The sequence below is a fragment of the Odocoileus virginianus genome, chromosome 22 (assembly GCF_023699985.2).
Source record: "Odocoileus virginianus isolate 20LAN1187 ecotype Illinois chromosome 22, Ovbor_1.2, whole genome shotgun sequence".
In the NCBI taxonomy this organism is placed as follows: Eukaryota; Metazoa; Chordata; class Mammalia; order Artiodactyla; family Cervidae; genus Odocoileus; species Odocoileus virginianus.
Window position 1 is genome coordinate 15,492,506 of NC_069695.1, and position 8,893 is coordinate 15,501,398.

Sequence of the window (8,893 nt, forward strand, 5' to 3'; positions counted from 1 at the left end):
ATTCTGTGGGCAACTCAGTGTTTACTTTTCTGCACTTATCAAGCATGTGGCTGCCCAAAAGTGTCTGCAGTTTCATGAAGAGTTTGTGAAACACCAGGGTTTCCTTTAGAAACAATTCTAAATGAAGTTCAAACCTATGGCTAGATCTGATGGCTGTGCTCCTTATTTATGTACCTGCACGCATGAGCAGTTGTGTCTGACTCTTTGCGACCCCATGGACTGCAGCCCACCAGGCTCCTCTGTCTATGGGATTTGCCAGACAAGAATACTGGAGTGGGTTGCCATTTCCTCCTCCAGGGGATCCTCCTGACCCAGGAATCAAACCTACGTCTCCTGGGTCTCCTGTACTTCAGGGACATTCTTTACCCACTGAGCCAGCTCCTTATTTAATCCTGACCTAAAACATTTTGGGAACCTCACCAGGTTTCATAGTATACCATAAGATCATAGGATAGCAATGGAACTGGACTGTTTTGTTCCCTTCTTCACAGAACCCAAGGACCAAGCACAGCAATATGTGGCCAGGACTCTATGAGCTTCCTTTTCTCAGTGCAGAGCTACCCCTTCAGGACAAGAGCAGCCTCCTGTCTCTGCTCCCCACTCCCCCATCCTGAAGAGACAGATCCCACACAGTGGGTCCCTGGGCAAACTCAGTAACATTATCTCATTTTTTTAAGGCACTGCAACTTCTGAGAACGTTAATGTGTTAATAATAATTTATCCCATTCTCCTGGCAGGAACAAAACTGAAGCAACTTGAAATGCCATCAGCAAAAATTATTTATTTTCCATTCCTGAGCAGTGAAGAAAACAAGATTTCGTTGGCCAGGTCCACTCTCAATAGCTATCTGGTTTCAATTAAAACTTCAAGTCTCCAAGGGAAAAACTGGCATTCTGAGTAGCTGAGTTTCAGTGTCTCTACAAACTCCAGAAAGGATGTCCCATCCAAACAGCCAACCTCTCCTCTTCCTCCTTGTGCATATCATATAGACACTTCAGAGCAGAGACTAAAGTACAACTAAAAATAATGACCAGGTTAAAAGAACTCTGCGCTCCTAGAGGTACATTTTTTGTGCCAGTGAAGTATTGATTCTGCTCCTAATGGAACTGAAAGTCAAGATAACAGCAGAAATGGAATCAGGAATCCAGGGGAAAGTACCAACCTATTTATTTCTTCTTCAGCAAACTCCTGCCTCCCCCCACTGACCATTTTCAACTAAATTTGCTACAAAGATTCCAAGTACTGTTTTCTCTTTGCCCTCAGCTCTCATTTTTAGGTCAAGTGACTTACAAAGTAGCTTACCATGAATAATGCACACACAGGACCAGAAGTCCTTCGGGCACCAAAGGGGCTCCTTGGTTCACACGGGGATACCCCTAGGCTTCCCCTGTGTGAAGTGCAGAACAAGGTCTGCCAGCGATGCCTTCCTGTGGGATGTTCTGATGTTAACATACAAAAGGTCAGATTACACCCCTTCACTTGCCCAGCCCATTCGTGAACATATAAGGCAGTTGATACTATCTCCCAAGCTATAACTGGCCCCTTCCTAACCATATCACTGCCTCTCAGTCAATCATCCTTGTGTTCACTACAAGCCATTCCCCACCTCCAGTTTGTTTATTTCAGTGACACATCTATTTTCCCTGCTAACAGAAACAAGTCTGCTTTCCTCCTCTAGCTTCCGATAGCATTCACTCACCACCTCCTCCCCTCTGCCTGCGCTCAGATTACTATAGTGGCTAGCAGTTCCCAGAGACCAGCTCTAACACCGATTCAACTTCCCAAGACTAAGACTTTTATTTTCTTAATGGGGGAGGGGAGATGGTGTGCAAAGCAGCACTTTCTGCATACCTGGTCTCCTGTCTTCTCAGGCTACATTCCCTGAAGTTGGCAAATCTCTGTGTTTAGCCATACTCTTCTGATCTGCCCTAAAGCCCTTCTTTGGTAGCAGGCAAAGTAATTAAGTACAGAGGACAATAATGCATCTTCAGCTTCACTGGGACTTCCAAGTGAGAGCAAAAGAGATCACGTCTCCCTTCAGGAGTCTTGGAATGGCAGAAGTCACAAAAAGCAGGAGAAAGGGGAAGGAGTGACCAAGGACTGTAAACTGGCTACATTTTAAAGTGCTACAAACTTTCTCCTCCCTCACACACCCCTGGAGAGTTGGCTCCACCTCCCCATCCTAGCCAGACAACATCCAACTGGGGTGTGTGAGGGTAACTCTCTCCGGGCCTGCTGGTCTGGCCCCAGTGTTGCAGATGTGGCCACACAGAACAACACCCTTCTTCCTCTCCTCTCCTCTCTCCTCTCCACGTTCTTTCTGAGCCCACTCCTGCCCTTCCAAAACACATGAGCATGCATGTGCACACCTACACACATGTTTTGAGGATAAAGATGGGCTGGGAAGGGCAACCTGATCTACCTGTGTAAACTACAGGATAGTTAAGAGATGGGGCAAGACTGCCAGACAGTTTTGGCAATAACAACTTTATAAAGTTAGATTTTGCACAAAAATACAGGAAAGGAAAACAGGATGAAGAGTAAAGGAATGAAAAGGAACAGAATTTTAAAAAATAATGTAAGAGGAAAACAAGTAGTATTAGTATCTCCATAAAGACCGTGGACTCCAACTAACTTTTAAAAAAGGTGTGGATGGTGATGGAGGGGATGGGGAGGCTTGAAAGAAAAAGTAGCTGTGGTAGAATTCCAAAATAAACTGCCCTTTCAGAGAAGAGCTTCTGCAGGGATAAAGAGACACACAAATTGGCCTTTTAGCATTAGATGTCAACCATGAGATTATCAGGACAGTTTATTTGAAGCGGAAATGAATCGGAAATCCTTCCCTCAACAGTCCTCTTAGACCAATATATACACCTTCAGAACCCACATAGGCACACATAAAGAAGAAATGCAGCATCAAGGGGCAATAAGAACCCCCTCCCCACATCAGCAGTACCTCTAGCCTCATCTCATACTTCCAATTGCACAACTTTCCGATCTCCAAAGAAAATATTTCCAGTTGGATCCTCTTTCAGAATTGTAACTGGTGTGGGTTGTGGGAGGAGGGGTGTGTGCAGCCTGTCGGGGATGGGGACTGGAAGACAGCATTTCGGTAGTTACTTATTTTTGTAGAGCCAGCATGCTCTACCGATCAGAAATTGCTATTACCCAACAAAGCTTCTATCACAAACAGACACCAAAAACAGCATCAGCGTTATCACCATCTTGCTAAAGATCTGCCCGGTCCAGTTTACCTGACTTTGTCTCTGTGGAACTTCTTGGACAGTATTGTAGTCAAAGGGATAATGGTTTGAAAGACAAAAACAATAAATCGATACTGAAGGGCTCCCTTTCAGGAGTTATTTCCCACTGGAAACCACCGAACGGGAAAGCCTGTCGTTAATTCCCAAGCCCACGGCTCCTCTAGAAACACACACAATGCGTGCTTTCAAAAAGGGCATTCGTCTGCTTTTAAGGGAATTCCTGTCTTTTCAGAGTCCCAAAACCGGAGAGCACGAGAGAGACTCAGATCCATTGATTAAGATTTTAAGAAAAAAACTAACACAGAACCACGACACAAGCACACACCAACCTTCGCCGGCTGGACCACTTCTTCCCTGTTCTTCTTTCTATTAACGACACGTTAGATTCTGATACATCCCCCCCCCCTCCCACCTACCCACCCGCCCCCAAAATCCAACTAGATACAATGTAGCTCTCTAGCTCCACTTAACCTGCAAGTTACAAAGAGAGAGGGAAAAAAATATCCTGCCGCCTTCCCACTCCTTTCCCTACCCCCTCCCCCTCTTGAGTCCACTCCACCAACGCCAAACCCGCGAGCCCCAGCAGTCGGCGGCCGGACGGAGGGAGGGAGGGAGGGTGCAAAAGGCGGGGGGAGGGGGAAGGCCGGGGCGGAGGGGGGTGGGGGGGGATCAGATTAGGCCAAACTCAATAAGGTCCCAGACCTCCAGCCCGACGCTGCCACCCTCGCCGCCACCACCGAGTCACTTCAAATGAGCCAGCATCTTTGCCCACGGCCGGCTGGCCGGAATCGCGCCCATCCTCCGCAGCCTCGCCGGGACCGGCATCCCGCCCCTTCGGCCCGGTCTCCCAGTTCCCGCCGGTGCAAAGTCAAAGCCCCGGCGAGGCAGCGTTAACTTTTGCACGCAGAGAACACACACCGCCCCTGGCCCCGGGCGTGCGGGGGCCCGCGGCGCGGCGGGAGGCTGGGCGCCGAGCTCCCGGGCCAAGGTCGCTGCGCGTGCTCACCCACGGCTCCGGCTCCGCTGGCCCCGGCGCTCGCTCAGATCCCGGCTCCCGTCGCTCGCCCGAGCCCCCGAAGGTGCTGCTGCGGCAACTCCATGGCGATGAGCATCTGTCACACGGCGAGCCGCGGGCGGGCCGCCCTCGCTCGGGGGGCGCCGGGGCCCCCGAGCGCGCGGAGGCGGAGGCGAGCGGCGGGCGCCCCGGCCGGCCCCGCGCTTCCCGCCCGGCGCGGCCGCCTCCGCCGCGCCACCGATTTACAGAGAGAGATATCAAGGGGGAAAATGGCGTCTCCGGAGCCCGAGGAGTCCTGGAGTAATCACATTCACACACACACACACACACACACACACACACACACGCCCGCACGCACACACTCGCACACCGCGCGCCGCGGGCCCGGCTAATTTTAGCAGGAACCCCCCTCCCAAATTATATATATATCCCAGTCTATCCAATCAATGCTATTTTTTTTTTCCTTTTCTTCAAAGGATGGATTGGAGCCTTGAAAAAAAAAATGTTGCCGGGTTCGGGCTCGCAGGAGGCGGCGCGCGAAGGGCGAGGGCGCTTTTGCTGAGCTGTGCAGTTCGGTCCGCGGCGCCGGGCGGCCCAGCCCGCCCGCTCGTCTGCCCGCGGTCGCTAGTGCTGCCGCCGCCGCCGCCGCCGCCGCTCCATGGCCGCGCCCGCCCCGCGCCCCCGCCGCGTCCCCTCGCCACCCGCCCGCGTCCCCGGCGAGCGCTGGAGTGGGGTCGGGCCCGAGTGGCTGCCTCCCGCGCCCTCTCTCGAGTCCCGGAGTCCTAGTGAAAGGAAGGGGGAGGGCGCGGGCGGGGGAGGGGGAGGATCGCAGCGGCCTCGCGGAGGAGCCCAGCGGGGACCGCCACCCCGCGATCTGCCTCGGCAGGGGTGCGGGCACCCCACACCACCGCTCGCCCCGCCGACCGGGGGGCCGCTTCCCCGACTTGAGCCCGGGGGAGGCACAGCCAGGAACCTGCGAGCGACCTCCCTCCCCTCACCCTCCCTCAGTGAATTTCTGTGGATTTCGATCCATGGGAGGGAGTGGGGCTCGGGCCGGGGGTGAAGGAAAACAGTTCGTGGAGGCGGATCGGAGACCCCTCGCCGCCGTCGCGCCCCTCCCGCTCCCCGGCGCCCTCGCGGCCCAGTGGCTCTGCGCGCCCGAGTCCGCGGCGGAGCCTGGGCGGCCGCGGGGACTGCCGCGGGCTCGGCTCCGGGGCTCAACACTGCCACTGTCTGACACAACAGCAGCAGTGTCGGGGGAGCTGCGCGGCCGAGGCGCGAGATGTGATAGGCTCTGAAAACTGGGTGCGTTTTTTTTTAACCTGGTAATTACATTTCAGGGGGTTATTATTATTGTTATTATTTTTTGTCAAGCGACATGTCTGCATTCAGATGCATATGTGCATTTTCTCGTATTCACAGACATTGGACCGCTGATGAGAGAAAGACAACGAGCGAGACGACGCTGGCGTGCGGTTCTCTATTCAGGGTGGTGAAAAGAAGGAGGAATGTCTTCAATTCATACAAAATGTGGTATTTTAATCTCCTTGACTGTTTGTATGCGGGGCTGCAGAAGTGGACCTATTCAGGCCACTCAGGCAACCCCGGGCAACTGAGGAATGTAACTCTCTCAGGGGCGTGTCTGCGTTATGGGACAATATAGAACAGATAGGGATTCAGACAGGTTTTGCCAGTGGTTTGAACTCAAAAGACGCGGGGTGGAGTTTACTCAAAGCTGGCATTCTGAGAGGACTCTTGCCTACCACGTTTTATATTGAGAGTTTTGGGACAGTGGATTGAGGAATGATTTGGTAGTGGTTGGGAATGACCCCCCAGTGTGATGTCAATCACATGTCAATCACATGTCAATGTGATGGGACCAATTACATCAGGCACTGCCGACCTGGGTCGGCTGCTGGTGTGAATTCTGTCACAGAGCCTCCTCACTCTCATCACTCTTTTTTACAGAAAGGATGCAGTGAAGTACAGCAACGGAGACTATTCTGGGAGGACCCAGCAACTCCCATCCTGGCCCATTTCCCTGGATTCGTTTCAGTTCGATCCTGAATAGATCACTGCCCTCTGACCCGTGTTCTTACCGACGTGCTTTTTTTCAGAGAAACTTTCTGACTGGCCAGAAACGTTTCCTCTGTTACTCATCACAGCAAAAACTCTGTTAGAGTAATGTTTCAGTAGGTCTTCTGTTACCCATATACCGGAGTTTTGTTATTAATGGGAAGGTAGTGCTTAATTAGGAAAAAAAAAAATCAGCAGGGCATATGAACTGATGATAGAAATAAAGATAAAGGCATAAAATATGTTGTCAAAACAATGGTTCTGTGTGATCAGATGACTTTTGTCTGATTCCTTCTGTACCTAGATTTCTGAAATCCTGTCCCAAAGGCCCTAGAGGACTAAGATAGCATGTGGGGTTTTTTTTCCCTACACTTTCCAAATGGAAAAACTGAGCTCCAGAAATCAGAAGGGTTTGCCTATGAGCATATAGCATCTGAGCCAGAACTAAAGTTTGTTGGCCAAGTCCTTCCCTTCTATAACCTTAGCATATTAACAGAGTCTCACATCCTGTGTCGTGTTTCTTTGAACAGCAGCTCAGAGAAGCATGTTACATATTAAAAATTCAGTATAATAGATGATAAATAAGTCTACAGAATTACAGTGCAATAAAAGTTTACCCAAGAGATCACCTATTCAAACCCCATCATCTTAACATTGAAGAAACAGAGATAGAGATGCGGTGAACTGCCCCCAGTCATTAAATTAAGACAGAGCCATAAATAGACTGTGTGTCCTTTGACTTTTTATTCAGTGTCCCTTCCTTAAATGTAGCCCATTTTTTGATCAAGAAGTGAGAAGAGGAGAAGGAAAGGGGGGTCTTCTCACTCTTTATTTTAAATAGCTGTATATAAAGTGCACATACATATACTCATATGTATCTATATACACTAATATACATTACACATATATTTTTACATAGTTGACATTTTTAGTGTATAATCATGTATATTAATAATATAACATGTAAATTTGTATACAATAATAAGATATTCCTGAAAAAAGTGAAGCCCCACCCCTGAACAATATGCTTGTTGATGGAGTGGGAACTGTATTCAAATTCTAGCTAAATATGACAGGAATTCTTATCTACTTTCCCTAATAGGCCACTTTCTTGTTATCTAAGAACCAGATCCTAACACACTGAAAGTCTGAAGCTGGCAAAGAATTTCATCTGAAAATTAGTTCCATGCAATTTTAAGATACCTATTCTGAGGGCCCCAGGATCCTTCAGAAAATAAAAAGACAATCTGAGCAGCTGATGGGAATGCACGCAACATACATGTCCTAGTCCTACATAGCCTCCAAAGTCAGCATCTTGCAGTCACTCAGCAAATAATTATGTAGCATGAACTATGTTAGACAAGATAGTAGCAACAAGAGATTCAAACTCAACACTCACAACCAAGAGAGACTGACATGCAAGCTTCTAACTGCATCCAATGTATGTAAATATCAGAAAGGGATGTTCACAAAGTGCACAGAGCACAGTTGCAGAAATGGTAGAGGGTAAAGCCAGAAATCATATCTTCTTGACAACTGCTGCATGTTTAGTGTGGGTTGGGTTGGCCAAAAAGTTCCTTTGGTTTTAAGTAACAATAAAGACATTTTTAAGGGGTTAGGGAGTATGTGGCTTCCCTGGTGGCTCATATAGCAAAAAATCTGCCTGCAATTCAAGAGACCCAGGCTCGATCTCTGGGTTGGGAAAATCCCTTGGAGAAGGGAATGGCAACCCACACCGCTGTTCTTGCCTGGATAATCCCGTAGACAGAGGAGCCTGGTGGGTTGCAGTCCATGGGGTCACAAAGAATTGGACATGACTGAGAAACTTCCATTTTACTTTCACTTAAAGACATTTTTCATTTTCACAAAGAATTTTATTGAACAACATATTTACCATTTTGTTCCACTATCTTCTGCCATTTTTCAGACGACTTCATAATTCTATCTTCCCAAAACTTTTTAACTTTTTGAGCAGAGAACTGTTCTAGGTACCTTTTATAGTCTTCCAGGGAATTGAAATCTTTTCCATTAAGAGAATTCTATAAAGACTGAAATAAGTGGAAATCCAAAGGTGCAATGTCTGATGAATACCACAGATGAATCAAAACTTCCCAGCCAAGTGGTAACATTTTTTGTGTGATCATTGAAGAAACGTGATCTTGTGTTATCGTGATGGAAGATTATGCATGTTCTGTTGACTTAATTCCAGATGCTTTTCATTGAGTGCTGCTTTCAGTTGCCGGAATTTGGAGCACTACTTGTTGGAATTCATCATTTGGTTTTCCAAAAGGAGCTCATGATAGAAGACTCCCTTCCAATCCCATTATATACACAACATCACCTTTATGGGATGAATATTGGTTTTTGTTGTGGTTGGTGGTGGTTCATTTGCAGGCCCCACAGGCTCTTCCATTCCACCTTATTGTACAGTATCCACTTTTTGTTGCTTGTCACAATTTGTTTGAAAACTGGAGCATTTTCCTTATGTGTAAGTGGGGAGTGGCATGCAGAAATATGATCAAGTAAGTGTCTTGTTTTT

At 48.5% G+C, this 8,893-nt stretch overlaps 1 protein-coding gene across 3 annotated transcripts in view; it reads right to left on the reverse strand.

Annotated features, from left to right (window-relative positions):
* The window catches only part of SETBP1 (SET binding protein 1), a 398,052-nt gene extending 393,270 nt beyond the window's left edge, over positions 1–4,782 (reverse strand). For all 3 annotated transcript variants that reach the window (XM_070452640.1, XM_070452639.1, XM_070452638.1), the window contains exon 1: positions 4,270–4,782. The gene's annotated coding sequence lies outside the window, so the exon portion shown is untranslated. The remainder of the gene's footprint in view (positions 1–4,269) is intronic.
* Between the last annotated feature and the right edge of the window lie 4,111 nt (positions 4,783–8,893).